Source organism: Sinohyriopsis cumingii, chromosome 3 (genome assembly GCF_028554795.1).
Source record: "Sinohyriopsis cumingii isolate HCF-2022 chromosome 3, ASM2855479v2, whole genome shotgun sequence".
NCBI lineage: Eukaryota > Metazoa > Mollusca > Bivalvia > Unionida > Unionidae > Sinohyriopsis > Sinohyriopsis cumingii.
In genome coordinates, this window is record NC_142963.1 from 99,192,173 (window position 1) to 99,209,171 (window position 16,999).

A 16,999-nucleotide genomic window follows, 5' to 3' on the forward strand; every position below is an offset into this window, starting at 1 on the left:
GACTTCCTCTCATTTTGGTGGAATGGACAAATTGAATGTTGGTTATGTTGTATTGTTTCAGAATTTTATGTTATTCCTAGTTGGATAATGTACATGTTTGGGCACAACTTGGGCTATATCTGTAAAGAATAACTTTCATTATTAAATCATATCGGAAAGCTGGCATCTGATCGGTCAGTTCTCTACATTGTGTTCTTCTTAAGTAGCATTCTTGAGGAATTTGTAGCAGAAAATACCATATATGTTTGTGTCTACATCTTATGTCTAGAAACCATGTCAAGACATTTATATACATACGATAGGTATATTGTCGTAAAGAAAAGCCACATCACATTTACAAATTCTTAAGTATGATTTGCTTTAAATGTATTTTCTGGAGTAGGCTTTTTTCTTATTCTGAAATCAACTCTCTCTTGTTTCTTTCTCTTCACTTTCAAATTTCTTAAAAGGAGTGTACCTGATCATTCAAAACGTAAATTTGTTCTGTTTGTGAATGATGAGGTTCAAATTACACTTCGATAAATACCCAGCCATAACCATTTTATCCTAATAATCCTAAATTTATTCCCAGTAAAGCAACTGGTTTCATCAATACAATAATTAAGTTTAGAACGCACGCATTTTTCATTTATTAATCTCTTCACAATGCACCTGAAGATATAGTGCCATCTTCGCTAACCACAGAATATCAGTCCAATTTTGTATCGTCTCTGTGGATCCAAGTAGATCAATTACTCTTGGAAAGATAAGATGACAAGGCCCATACAAAGTTAAAACACGTACAGTTAATAATGATCAACATAATTCTGTATTGAGCACAAATAGTTTCATCTTAGCCGTCATGTCTCCAATATCCATTCTCATGTTCTAATTTGCTTCCTACGCTTTCTGAGGTCTGTAGTTGACGTTCCTTCATTCAAACAAAGTATGTTGGTAGTCCCTGCCTTAATGCGGTTCCAGACATATTATTTAAATAATCTTTCTTGATTTACTCATGGTTGGCTATCATAGTTACTAAAATTTGAATTGCTCACCACATCCCTTGGTGAATGTTTTTAAGATTTTCTGTAGCAATTATGTGTAACTGATTATGATATTCCATGACGTTGCATCTGAATATTTATGCAAGCAGAATATTAGTTGTTCCATGAGAAAACCCAAAACTACACAGATCTAGACTATGGGAATAAAGGATATTGTAAATATTGATTGTGTTGATTTCGGTACTGTTCCTGTTGTATGATGATTGCGCACCCACCACCACAGCTCTGACCATCTCAACAGCATCATTTGCGAGAAACCTATGGTGAGGTTAGATGTAGCACATCATTTTATACAAACTATAATAAATGATTACAAAGATGTAAATTGTATATACAGAGCAGGGTTGTCACCTGTTAAATCAATACGAACAGTACAAACAGATGAATTATCTAGCTAAGATATTACACAATGCTAAGCGAAAATGCACAAATCAAGTGTTGTCTGCACTGTCAAATTACAACGTCCCGAAAAGACCCACAGACTACAAAAAGGCTTCTTTGTCTTGTACTTTCATGTTCCCTTAAGACATCTAGGCTAGTGGCTTGCTTCTTTCATCTTAAAATACCCATGCTACTTTTTTCTTGGAACATAATATTTGCTCAAAGCTGTGTTAATCCGATATTTGTAGCCAAATGCAACAAAATAAACGATACTTAACCGATTAAACCAATGCACTAAAAACGGTACATGTATACGGGTAGCCTGCAATAATCATTTAAGATATGGAACCACGTGTCTGTAAATTGATTTAGTCATTTGTTTACAAAGTATTATTCCAGTGAAATAGACGATACGGTGCCAACTATGTCTTTATGGCCATTATATTAAACAAATGCTGACAAGGTCTGCTACTTTATTGTGTCCCTTACATTTGCAGTTTCGTATGAATTACATATGTATTCTATACGACTATTAGGTTTAGAAACATATTAAGATCTAGTACTATGATAGATACCGCTATGTAATTCGTTGTCGGAGTTCAAATTTGATTCTTCATCTTTCAGTGGAACATCCGGGAATTATTCAAAGGGGTTTTGTTTCGTAAACTTACGCTCATGGTCACAACAAGCAGATTGCTAAGACAGAAGTCTCCGTAGTTTATTCCAACATCGGATTAGATGAGCACAGCAAATGGACATAAACGTTAGGGGTCACTTAAACACTAATGCTTTGCATAAAGAGAGATAAACTGTTAGGTAACTTGAAAGGTAATTTGGTTTTCAATGCAAAACTATACCCCCTCGTATCTCATATTGTTGAGACTAAGACAAAGTTTGTTAAAAGAAACCTTTTGAGTCGTATCATATACTTATACCCTGAATTCAAACAATATTTACTCTTCAGTCGCTTGGAAATTGTTTTTGTTTTATTTGGCTTATTTGAGTGAAATTTAGAACTACCAACAATCAACTTCCCGGTATTATGCAGGTGTTAGAAGTCTGGGAACAAGTCTCGAATTTTCGCAATATATTGTGAACTGCACGATAGCTGTTGAGATATTTTGCGAAATGTATTCAGTTTATATTACAACTTTTTATAAGTTCTTCATTATGAGACGACAATAGGACAATTAGCAGCTTTGACAATATCGACTGCTGAGGAATCTTGTCTTCCATTGTGTACCAGGTTTGGATCACATTTCCCTCTATCCATAATTGATAGTCTTCGTGTCAGTTTCTATCAAAATCGTTATTCTAAGGGGGTACATACAGTAACGACCGAATCGTGCAAAGCAACAGTTTTAAAACAAAATGCGTGATCTGGAGAACAAGGAGCAAAAATCCATTATTTCTGCTCCTTGCCATTCTGAAGTCGGACGTCGGTACATTGATCCAATACCGTATATGATTCAACAGACCGCGACGTTGCACTAACACAATTAATCTGTGGAAATTTTTTATTTGTAATGATCGCAGCTAAATTTAGGAGAAATATGCGTGCTAAATCGCTTTCAAACACTGTAACTAGATTTATCCAGCGACCATAATTACATATGCAAAGTACTTCACAAACTCATACGTACGCAAATACATCGACCCACAATGTATCATGTCGATGTGCGAAATTCCAAGGAACAGCTATTCAGTTATATCGACCTAATAGTAGACGGTACGCTGTTATTATAAGCATTATTTGCTACAATCGTTTGTACAACAGAAAGGATAAAGGAGGGATATGTGTTAATAATAAAAGTAGGACAAAAGTCAGGAGCATGTTGGGCAATTTAAGATATTTCTTCAAGAACGTTTGTATGACATATACGTGAATTGTCTTTGTGAATTTGAATAAAAGCATGCTCCTACTCATATAGTAGTTGTCTCTTTCGTCCGTAATAGCTCCGTTTCATTAAACCATCAGCTCCACATCACAGAGGCTATATAGGAATATTTGTATTAGTCAATATCCGCATTTCTAATAGTACAATCACTATCACTAAATGGAGGAATATATATTGTATCAACGATTTACATTTTTGAGGCGATAATATCTTCTTGAACCTATCATTGATCTACTACAAGCATTGTTGTTGTCATTTGGAAAGCTTTCTGTATCAATCTCCGTGCACCTTTATGCTAAATCTTGATGTAAAAATGGTGCTTTTGGAACAATGACCTGATCAAATGGTAGGCATATACCATGGCATAGTGAGACACCTTCTGTACGAGTATCTTATTTCCTAATACGAATACATACTGGCATGAAAAATTAAGTTTTAATATTTGCTCTGCGAGAGTCTAGACCACCATTTCTATCTTTCTGATCAAAGCTGGTTTTGGCTTCATGACATCTACACTCAGAAGATTAACTCTAACTAAAGGGGGAAAAAAATGAAGAAAAATCATATCATCTTGGCCTGTAGAACTATGTCTGCATAGAAAATAGTCCAGTATCACCACTTTAAGGCCTGATATAGTTCCACTGGTTTACATACCATAGTTTACAATCTCAGTCTTACGTACGTAAGGTGGATGATTCTGGATGAGTAACTGGTAATTGTTATTGCAGGAAGTGCTTATGAATCATCCGAGAAGGCCAACCAAGCCTCGGAAAAGGCTTAATATATGACATACGTTCTGCTCTTTGTAAACTGAAGGGAAGAAAGTGGTTTTAAACTGGGACTGATTTTAGTTGCATTGTTGCTTTGTTTCAACCGCTTAAGACAGGATGCTGTATACATTTCAGCTTGGCCACGTATCTTCATTGGTTAAACCAGACCTTGTATTGCGCGTAGAAGCATATGTTGATGATCGCTTAATGTCGGCGATTGCTTGCACAAGGCTACAAGGTATAGAAGGCGACACCCTGGAGAAAAGGCATCATAAGATGTTGCGATAACTTGTGTTTGTTCCTTCAATTTTAATGCCTCAAGAGACTTTTCGAGACGATGGGTCCACGTCCCTCCTGAAAACATCTATGTGGTGCAACCAAATTTAAAGTAGTGGCAACATTGTGAATGGATCTTGTAGCTAATGGGCAAGTCCACGGGGCCAACGTTATAGAAGGGAACAGACCTCGCTTCTGCTGTATGGCCCAGAGCCACATATAAATGCACGGTGTACACCATTAAATGTACGGTGAGAACATTTTAATTATGTTATAGGAAATAGGGATGCTTTCTAATATTAATTGTTTTATATAATAAGGAACACATGCAATTTACAATAGACTCGTACACATTGTCGTATTTTGTGCGACAGCGAATCGAAATTTACAAACCAATAACTTCTTTTTAATTTGGCTTTTATTGTTCACTCATTTAAAACTACATTAAATAGAAAATTATGCAAGATGAATAACTCTGGAAAACATCATACCTTGATAAAGCATATTTAAAATACAACATAAAAATGTCATGTGGTACCTTTCATATTTCGATTATTCTTTATAGTTCTCTTAAGGCATAATACTGACATACCTCTGTTTTATTGGATTGAACTAAACCATACAAAACGAAGTAAAATTTAGGAAACTGATATATAAATCTAAGTGCCAAACTTTGTAAAGGGACTCAACTAAGCATTTGGGAAGAACTAAATCACCTGAGAAAAAAAGAAAAGAGGTAGCATATGTCTCAAAAATATTATAAAGTTCTATTTCGCTCAATATAATATTATATGCAATATTTCTCCAGTTGTCAGACACTCTCCAATTCGGAAAGGATAAAAATGCATAAATAACAAAGATGCATTAGTCCCGACTAATGTGAAATAATAAGTCTGAATTAATGCCAGTTTATGATCCAGTTCTGCCTATCATTTTTGCAAAGAGCTGTTAGTATGACCAGGATGAAACCTTCTTGATTGGCCAACCCCGATGATACACGTGTCCTTTCGACATCAAGGAATACCAATTTTATTACCATGACCGTCCATCGTTTTGATGGACCCTATTCTGTTCCACCAGTGTCAGCTAGTATCTCTGTGGGATGAAGTGTACTCAAAGACTCAGTAGAGTGGGCGAAGAAGATATGATCCATTCGTTCGGGATGAGACAGTGATGGGGATCACAGCTGCAATCCGGATTGTCTTTAATTAAAACAACCTGGTTGTCTCCATATACGACCAGAATACTTTTCGTTACATCTACATCTTCACCGCCCACATGAAAATTCTGAAATTTTGTCTATGACGTGAAATCTGTTAATTTTGGACAGTTCCGTTTAGTATATTAAAGGCACTTAGTAGTTCCAAACCTACATTTATTGAATGACTATTCGTTTCACAACAACATCAAATGCGTCCTCCTGGAGTATATGTGTCGATGTTTCATGTTGGGAGAGGGTGGGTCAACTGGACGTGATTCCCGACCAGGAGGAGTCGGATACTATCCCATACCCGCATTTAATTTATGTATGGATGTATTTTCTGACCTGTCAAAGAATATTCGGTGTTCCTTATAATACCTACGCTCCTAGAATCACTGGACGAGAAACCAATTTTGTCTGCTTCATTTAATTTCTTTCACTCTGGGTCTCTAGACATGTCAACTGTCTTAGTTCCCATGAGGAAACATCATGTACTGCCCTCCTGTTCTTTATTGTTTTATACAAAATGGAGAACTCACAAGAACCTTTGTCCGCTCCATGTCCCTTTAAGATCCAAGTTTCATCGCCATTAAAGATGGTGAAAAACTCGATGGTGTTTCTTAAAGGAGTTTCAGTTCACAATATAGAATCTCACTCAGTCCTTTGCACCAATACCTCATACTCAGTCGGCGATATAGTAGACAGAGCCTGAGGAGATCTTTTGAAGAAGCTTTCCTTCGCATCAACATTCTAAATCCACTAGCTCTCTAGCGATTCAAGGGAGTGTCACCCACATAAGTCATCATTGCATAATAGTACCACATATGTTAATGATGCACTCATGACCCTTCTCTTTAAGTGAATGTTTTTAACATCATATAATACATTTGTTCCGAGGAGATTACACATTCATGGTTTATCTGTGAGGAAACCTTATAAGAGGCTCATTTGCACCCCAGTGCTAGACCAGAGGGCATGGGTCACGAAGACTTTCTATCTGAGATGAAATGAATTATATGCTTTAGCACAACATTACTCAAATACTTCATCTGCATGCACGTGTTAGACACATTTTCTAGCAAGGTAGCAAAACTAAGTTACTACTAATTCATATCAGTTCTCACCCACCCCTACCCCTGCTCAGCTACAAACAAAGCAATAGAATAAACTACATTTCGCTCTAATAAGAACATACGCCTTATAATATTTAAATGTGTGTTAGACAAATTATCCCATGATGAAATACTTTCACACCTGATATATCAAAATGCAGACATCTTGATCATCGGTGTCTTTCCAACAGTCTATAATAAATCGGTTTGAAACCGGACAACCCTCTCTCTCTCTCCCTCTCTCTCTTTCTCTCTCTCTCTTTCTCTTTCTCTCTCTCTCTTTCTCTCTCTCTCTCTCTCTCTCTCTCTCTCTCTCTCTCTCTCTCTCTCTCTCTCTCTCTCTCTCTCTCTCTCTCTCTCACACACACACACACACTCACGCACATACGTGTGAACAAGACAAGCACTCAGAAGTACATACACGCCAGGACTGATGCATGTTCAAAATAACGATTGTTAATGATATATATTATACAAAGGACCTCATCGATTAACTGGGGAGTTGAATAATGTATTCACTTTAACTACTGTGATAGGTATGTTTTGTTTAAAACTACTTGAAACGTTCCATTTTATGACAGAATACAAACTTATTTTAAAAGCCCTTTGCTTGCACAATATCAATAAATTATTTCTCACTTTCTTTGTTATTAATGTATTTTACTTTCAAACTGTCCATTATATCATTGCATTTGTTAAACTAAAAGTGAAAAGAAAATTATCTAACGTGAAACAACAGCGTTCCGTTTTGAACCAGCATTGACATCCCTGGTCGAAATGATGCGATCACTATATTATTGTATCTTTATAACTTATTTATTACCTCATTATGCGGTATAGCACTGATCTATACAAGAGGCTGAATAGACCAAAATATTCCACAAACTGAGTATACATTAAACTTTTTGAACGTTAAACAACTGAGAGTTCAGGACCATAAACTGAAGGTCCCTGAAGAATAGTTACTAAATTCAGGCAAATTTGAAGGCTAGTAAAAACAACGTTTAAGCGAGATGATTAAAACCATCCTAAAGTATATGACAACTCGATATGTCAATAGAAAGTTATAACCTTGCGTAGATCGATGTTGTATGTCTCTTGTGAGGAAATTCCGATATGGGATCAATAACTATAATAATGCATATACCTCTGCAAGAAATACGGTGTTTGTGAATGCAAATTTCAGTACGTATTGTCTAGATAAAACGCATCAACCTGCAGATATGATCGTGATACATGACTGCTTGGATTTTTACGATGCAAAATTTTAACCAATAAAATAAAATAAAAGGATAAATACTCTATCATTCGACACCGATCCGGCATTACATATATTCACAAACCTTCGAAATAGTATCAAGATTTGCAGCATCCAATATTGGTTGTGACGATTGATGCAAAGATAATCAATTATAATCGTAAAGTTGAACAACAACACCGTAAATGACTTATTCCTAACCATATGTTAATTAAAATTATTATCCTGGTGTACATCTCTCTTTCGTACGTCAGATACAAGTCATTTTGATTCAGAAAGCAAGAAATTACAACCTTATATAAATTTAAGCCATCAAACAACTGGACCAGAAAGTAGCCACAGAACTCTAGATAATCTGCGGTAACCATTTCCAACCTTCAATCTATGTCACGTTGACCCCAGAATCAATCGGTCGTTCCTTTCTTATCTAAAGTGATAGTCTTCCACTACGTTTAGTCATTTTTTGTCGCACAGGACTAGTATTGTTTTCGGGACATTTTTTATTTCTTGAGGTTACTCCGACCTAGACCTTTAACATCGTAACCCATAAAGCAATAGGTATTTTCATGTCTCAAATGCAACTAATTTGTGAGGTTTAGCCGAGAGATGTGATCTAAAACTTACATAGTTATTGTGGTGGTTGGTTTTCTTATTGATTAAAATGTTATCATCTCAGATGCAAGACTTCCATAATATTCGATTAATACGTGATAAAGAACTCAAGAGTTTTGTGAAACATATAAGTGAAGAGACCAAAGAGGCATGAAAGGATTCAGAGCTTTGTCAGCTATATAGAATTATATCAACTATTGTCACAAACAACACGAAACGTTCTATATTTATTTTCTTGTTACGGAGGCCTCAAAATCCTAAACTCAAAGTAAGGGCCTGTTACATCAATCTGCATGCCTGTCTCAAACTCATTTGTTCATCATGTCAGCAGCATCAAGACGTAAAAATATAGTTGTACTAGAACATGCATAGTTGGTGTTACAATATATATTTCATATCTGAACTTCTAAATGTTTCTTAAAATATCAACTCGTGTTTCATGGGAGTCTCTTTTAATAATTTTATGCATAATAAGGTACAATTGTAACTTGTGTTTATACAAGTGAACCAGAATGATGATGATGATGATAGTGAAGAGGAAATTATAGATGGTTATGAATAACAAATTGCATAATGCTAAGCACTGAGAGGGACATCATAAATAATTTAAATAGTTTATCCCAGAGACCATGAGATCATTATGCGATATAATGGCACTGAATTATCTATATTGATTATCCAAAATGTTTCAAAGACAATGGATAGGTATTGAATATATATATATATATATATATATATATATATATATATATATATATATATATATATATATATATATATATATATATATATATATATATAGTTTCTTCCTAGTGTTCTGATATCCTTAATATTCCGAAGTAAAGAAACTATAAAATTTTATTTAAAACACTAAGTGACTAAACAAACCAATGCAAAAGTCGTTGGAAAACATTTAACTATAATGGGCAAAGACGATTTTTCTAGCCACGAGATGCACACTCGGAGTTGCCGAAACTATGGGACTGGTTTAGAGAAAATACAAGTGCGATTAAGAGAGGGATACTATTCCAGAATGAGATAATATAGATATCAGATAAATACACGTACATATTCATGATGAAAGTGAAATAGATACCAAAATATCGAGTGCAAATAATCCCGAGTCCAACAAACAGCTAACATAAAGATAAACACAATGTAACTAGAGAACCGGGTGGGATTTCCAGATTCACAACAGAACACTTTTGACGATTATATAAATACAATGTTTAATAATGAATTAACAATTGGATTAATTAACATAAGAACGCACAGACTTAATAATGAAAATTACAGATAAGTTACATTACAAACTACAAAGACAAGTGGTGAATGGTTCACAACGATTTCACAATGAAAAGATGGATATAGTTTACTCAGCTAATAAACAATGTAGAAGTTTGCTCGTGTAGTAAAATGAATTCACTCAGATAGTGAAATTATGCAAAAAAAAAAAAAAAAAAAAAAAAAAAAAAGACAGATATACAAATCATCATTACAGTCCCGAACGATACAATGGGTTTTACAAACCCCAAACTTATATGTAAGTTAGTTCAGCTTCACAACTGCTATGGTCAATTCCCGTGGTTGGCTTTACAGATTGCACCACGTCGACCCCGATCTCTGATAACTTTAAACGCTCGGGTCACTCTGGTCACTCTAGACACCCTAGATACTCTGGACACTACAGAAAGCTATACACATCTCCTTCACACTCCGGGCACTCGGAACACTCGGAAAACTCCGACCAATCTGAACAGCTGAAAATATATCCAATACCGTGTACTATATATGATACGGGCATAATAACATAATGACGTTATACACGGTAAATTATACGAATTACATTACCGGTACAATAATTACACATCAACAGGTTTACAAGTAAACGTAACCCTGTTTGATGAGAATCCTACTATACTAAACATTTCTTAAAAAACGTAGCTTTTTATTACTAAAATAAATCCCTTACTAAGTCGCAAACAATAATATAAATACGTGCATTATACTGCGAAAACCAAAGCTACATAGCAAACATACAAAATAAACGTGGTAGTACAATAGTTATATCTTATATACAAGAAATTAATAAACTTACATGCCTCTACAGCTGAAGATGTGCAAGTCCTTATAGTAGACCGCTGACTGACAAGACTATCCGTACTGTAAAGAGCTTTACCTACGGCGAGGTATTTATACACAGATATCGTCTGTGCACTGAAGGCATTCGGTTTTTCCCATCGAAAGAACTTCGCATAGGATGAACCGAACTCACATTTTCGAAATACAATACCAATATACATAAATCACCCTCGGGTATCGTTATACACGAAAACCGAAACCCGAGTACACGTATTTCATAATTAAAAATGTTTATGCAATTCCGTGGCACACAAGTGCATAAATTCAGTTAAATTCAAAGAGTGTTTCAATGGTGTAGTTGCTCTCCTTGAAATACTTCAACATGTCCCCATATTGTGGTTATATCTGTATTGATAATTTAAATTAATGAATTGGATCCGCGGATTACAAGAGCCATCCTCTCGCTCCAAGCACCAACAACCCATACCTACACATACTCATAATCGAGAAATAGAATATATCACATACGTTTCTATTTAGAAAAAACTGACATTCAACCAGAAATATGCACATCATTGTTACGAAGGATATATGGAAGTCATGACGTACGCATTTTTCTGCAATGCTCCTCTGGTATGGCTCTTTGCGGGTAGAGAGAAATTGATGACCGGGCATCTGTATGTCATCTAAAAATTTTATATATACATTTTAGTCAAACCTAAACACGCTAACTACGAAGTAAACATCTTAGAACAATAGAAAACGGTCAAAACCTTTTTAAAAAATTATGAGATATAACCAATTCAGACATTGATATCCATGAATTCGTGCAATGGTATAATATATATTTAAAGTTGTATGTGTCAAATGCTTCTTTATACGAATCTGGTAATCTTGATGTGTGAATGCGATTTAATACATTTTAGGCAATGAAAATGTATTGTAAATAGACTTTTATATTCGGGTTGACACATTTCCTTTATCGCTATGAAAGTAATAATTTTCACAACGTATATTTTCAGATTTTTTGCGTTTTGTTTTGAACAGAAACTTGGATTTTTATTCAGTTTATTGAAGTATTAAGTTTGAAAACAACGATTAATTTGGAATGGTAATGGAATAGTTACTTTTCAGGCTTTCAAAATGAGTAGGTAATATAGTAGCTAATATTGTAGGAGAGGTTCTTGTTTCAGATAGGTAGGATACAAAAGATAATTTACAAACAATTTACATTGGAAAACAAATTACAAATTAGATAATACATTGGAAAGGTACAATTGATGTAGAAAGCTAGACTAGAGCGTGCATTAAGAAAGATAATAGTTTTCGAAACACCTGTCAAAACTCTCAAATGAATTCCACTTAAACACTTAAGACGCACCATCCGTTATTAAATAGAGTAAAAAACACTTAACTTCCTTTCATTTGTGCTTGAAGTATGTTTCTCATTGTGTAACTGAACGCATAAGTTAAATAACAGTAGGATTAAAAACAGGTTTGGACACCACACATTATATGCGTATCTACTGCCCTTTTACCTACCAATGACTGATCTTAGCGCTACAAACCTATCAGTGGTATGATAAGATGTGGAACTTGATCAATGTTCAAGAAAATATATTTAGTGGTTAAAATGCTCCAGCCTAGATCTGAGATCAGGTGAATGACATCTCTCGCTTATAATAGGTCGTAATCACAGTAACAAATAAATCAATTCTGCAAGAACAATTTAGATGAGGAAAGACTTTCTGTGGATACCGGTAAGATTCATAAAGTAATTCTGGCTCCACTCAACATTCCGTAGTATGATATCATACCACACCACCCTTGGCTGAACGCTGTCTTCGTTGTCGTGTAAGCGTGTGTTAAAAAGTGTGACAGGATAAGCAATATTCAGTGAGACAGAGAAAGATGATTAGTAAGGAGTAGAAACCGAACCTACCTCATTGGGTCTGCGATCGAAGTCACTTTTATGTACCCAGGCTGACGAATACAATTTCGATGTAGTTAAATCATGGTTGGGTTTGAAAACAACAGACGAGACTAATCTATTTACTTGCATTGAGATTTCCAGAAATTGTCCATGAGCAATCAAAGACTCTAAAAAACACTTTATGGGGTTTATGCGACCAGATGTAAGCTAAACATGCAGGCTCTTTGTTTTTCAATATGTATAACTGTTTTATCTACTATGACTGCTTTCATTACAATCCTTATATTAAAATATAGTACTTGCCAGATGCTGAAAACAATCTTTGTTTTTAATAAACTAACAATAAACTTAGCGCTAAGTTGGAAATACTGCTAGAATTTATCTTCCCTCTCTGATCTGGACACGTCATTTTCCTGGTTCAATTCAAGAACAGGATTTTAATGACTAGTCAGTGAAGGTCTCAAAGCTCTCAAATATTAATTGTTGGAAATAGGAATTGTTGTCATCTGATCAAGTGTGTATTTAGCCCGGGTGTTTTAATTTACACAAATCGCGTTTAGTAACCAATCAAATTGGAAAAATGAATTTGAATACAGTCAATTATTTTCTTCTATGCAAACAAATATTTGTTAACTTTTGATTGTTGAACTTATTAGTTTAAGGGTTGTTAACCTGGCTAGCGTTATTGTTTTTTTTTCATTCTGAAAGCTACATCGATGTTGTGAGAGAATTTTCTTACCTTAAAAAGTTTCGAGCATCCTGAAACAAAAACAGATCAGATGGAGATAAATAATATTCAGATACAGGAGGTAATGATTGTATGTATATAATCGTAAAGCGATTTTGTCTGCTTTTATCGAGCCCTAAGCTGTTATAAATGTTGTCAGGATTTGAAACATGGGCGTTATTGGGCACGGGACAATGCATCTTCTGGCAAGCAAGTGAATAGAAAGAATTTTAAAATCCTACTTGTGTTTGCATGTATTGACTGCATGACGATGTCCGTAGTGGTATAGGTTATATATATATATATATATATATATATATATATATATATATATATATATATATATATATATATATATATATATATATATATGTATATATGTATGTATATCTTTGCTCTCTTCCCAGTTTGCCATGTTCAAACAGGTCAATATCCATACATAACGAAGACAATATATGCTCCCGGGCTAATTCCAGGGTCTCCAGTTCTAACGTTCATCAAACTGATTCAGTACACATATTTCGCAATAAATCATCAAATTTTTACTGTTTTCGTTTTTATGTTTCTAGCAACGGACTTTCGTTACTGCGAACCAACTGAGCTGCCAATTCTTAAAGCGAAGACCTGTATTGATGTCAGTAATGTTCAATTCACCGATGAAAGGGCCTGTCTGGATTTGGGATTTCCTTCCTCGGTTACTCTCATTCATATCCAGACATTTGTCTATATGGATCAAAAACGGGAAATTGAGTCTATATACTTTTTATTATGACAATTGCTATGTAATATTACAGTAAAGACATTACATTATATATGTTGTTGCAGCTGAAGGAGTGAATCAATCCTGAATAAAAGCTTTCTACTTAGACTTGAATTTACTGGTTATTTGCAAAAAAATCATTTATTTTGTTTTCTATTTGTGAGTTTTGCCTACGGGACTTGTAATCAGTAATCGTAGTTTCCACAGTCAAAGACAAGCATGACAATTTATTACAATTTAATGTCTACTTTTCATTGTTACTAATGTATATACTGTTATAACATATTTTCCTCTTCTTAAAGGTCATGAGTGTGTTCAATTTTGATTAACAGTCTTTTATTGTTTTCGGAGAAGAGTAAATTATGTTCAGATCGTGCTTTAACATATAAATGATGCATATTTTTGTCACTTAAGCCAGCACATGTAACTCACAAATTACAAATGTAAAAAGGTTTATCTCGCTATACTACCAGGCTAGTTTTATAAATCCTGGTTGCAATATATACTTCTATGAATTAATGACCCGAAATATTTGACTTAAATCGACATAAACGGATGAACCACAGTAGTTGTGCTTAACTGTTTACACTATCCAGGATATCATGGTTCCATTTGCAACATGATTACAATTGTGCGATGATTAGCTAGTATGCAACGTGTACGGAATAACTATTTTCAACGTTGCTATAAACGACATAAGTAGGTTTCACTTGGTCATGACTATTTCCGAAATTGTCCGCAAATGAACATTTATTCTGGCAAGATGTCTGTCGAGTTGTTTCGATTTTTTCCAGATGTTTCTGTCCTAACATTTGATTATTCAAAATTATATTTTAGGGTTCATAAACATATCTCCCGTATTTCTACATTTATAAGAGTCTTAAATTTAAACACATTCCGGCAAACTTATATACGAGCTTTCTCGAAGTGATTGAGAACTAACCAGATGCAATCTAAACAAATACACATGTGCCAAAGATCTACATTTTTCTTTTATTTATGCTATGTTCACATTTGGTAGGTGAAATGTCGAAGAAAATCTTTATTGCAACGATTACTACAAGAGGTGTCGGTGGGAGGGAAACATCCACCACTCCCTTCCTATCTTTTAAATTTTATTAAAAGCTGGCACACTTGCCATCAAACTTTCATGATGAAATACTGATCATAATGCTTTGCAAAGTGCCACGATTAAACCAAGGTTAGAAACCGAAAGACATGATTGAAAAAATAGGATAAAGATTGTTAGTATTTTGTGCAAAAAATGTGTCTCTATTTGTCAAAGTATGGAAAAATGTGAGAGGCAAGCCTTTAAAATGTGTCTTATACCACTGATGGTCACTACACGTCACCATTTATCAGTACAAGCCATGCACGACTGGCCCTCAAATATTAAAACAGAAAACATGGGTCTCTTTTGGTCAAAGTTTTCTTTCAAAACAGCTATTTCTTTGGCCTTCAAAATTATATGAGAAAAAATTATACATGTGATCGTTGATGTATAATACCCAAATGAAATTCAAATAGCTGTTATAGAAACATAATATACTTCCACACTCACCGCCTGAGTAGCAAACGCACACAACATGGAATAAGCCACGCGTATTTCATTTTTTATATTACAATTCACTATCAGTCTACTATTATGGTGCTATCTGGTTATAATGTTCTACAATCCAAGTACACTCTGCCGCCATGTATAGCCTATCTTGTGCTGAAAAATGGCGTTAAACCCTATAACAACAATAACAACAACACTCTGCAACGTAATAAACAGTATTTACTATAACTTTCGTTGAAGACAAGAGAGGTGGTTATTGCTTTGAGCATAAAAGTTCAAATGACAATCTCAGATGTTACCAAGTAAATATAGCATTTTCCGACAAAAAACAAAGACAAATATTCAACAAAACATGAATAAACTAAATGGAAGGCCTGCATAAAATTAGACATCTTTTTATCCAGGGGTAAATAGGTCGAAGGTAAATATTACTGACTGAACGAAAAATGGTTTACGTAGATTATGTCGAGCTTTTGTGACTTTTATCATGTCAAGTATGTTTATAACAAATTTAAGGCAAGGTAATTATCTTCAAATTTTGCATTCAACATTTCAAGTATCCGACGAATAAAACAATTCTAGTTATCATATATCTGATATAATATAAACAGTGTACGGTGTTTTTCCGCTTTATGGATATTTTCTTACACGTACAGCGATAAACACCAAACGTTTTTGCATGTTACAATCCTTGATACTATTTCGAATGGCTTTGCGTGTGGAGGATAGGAGGATGCCATATAATCATCTTTTCATTCATGCCATACATCAGAAACGTTAATTTGCTCCGTTAATCAAGAAAACCGCGTTCCAGATCCGGAAATCAAAATAGGGGACCAAAGTGTTAAATTACAATAAAACGTGTCTCTATAATCTGGAAATAATCTGTCCAAATATAAGGAAATTCAAAAAATTGTATATGAAACTACAGTCAGTCGGATAACAGATTTACCTACGTCAGTTTGGGAGTGTGTAAATGTATCAATCTCTGATTAGTAAACTTTGAGTGGCATGTTGAAGTTATCAATTGATCATGTGATCATGGGTGTGGAAAAAGTAAGTAGCGTGACCATATTGTAACCAGCGATTGTATAAACAATGTCTGTTTTAGCTAATCGCCGACGGGGGTGTTAATAATTAAATAAACACAATGGGATCAAATAGGCCACTGTTTTTGACACAAACACACACACACACAAACACACACACACACACACACATATATATGAAGAATGTTCTGGAATATTTGGGTAGTGTGTACCCTTTTAATGTATTTAGCAAGTTAGTGTCGCAGTTTGGAAAATTATTGCCATGTAGCTCGTTACACTAATGATCAATACTACTACTAATAATAATAATGTTCAATCAATGGTGAATATAACTTA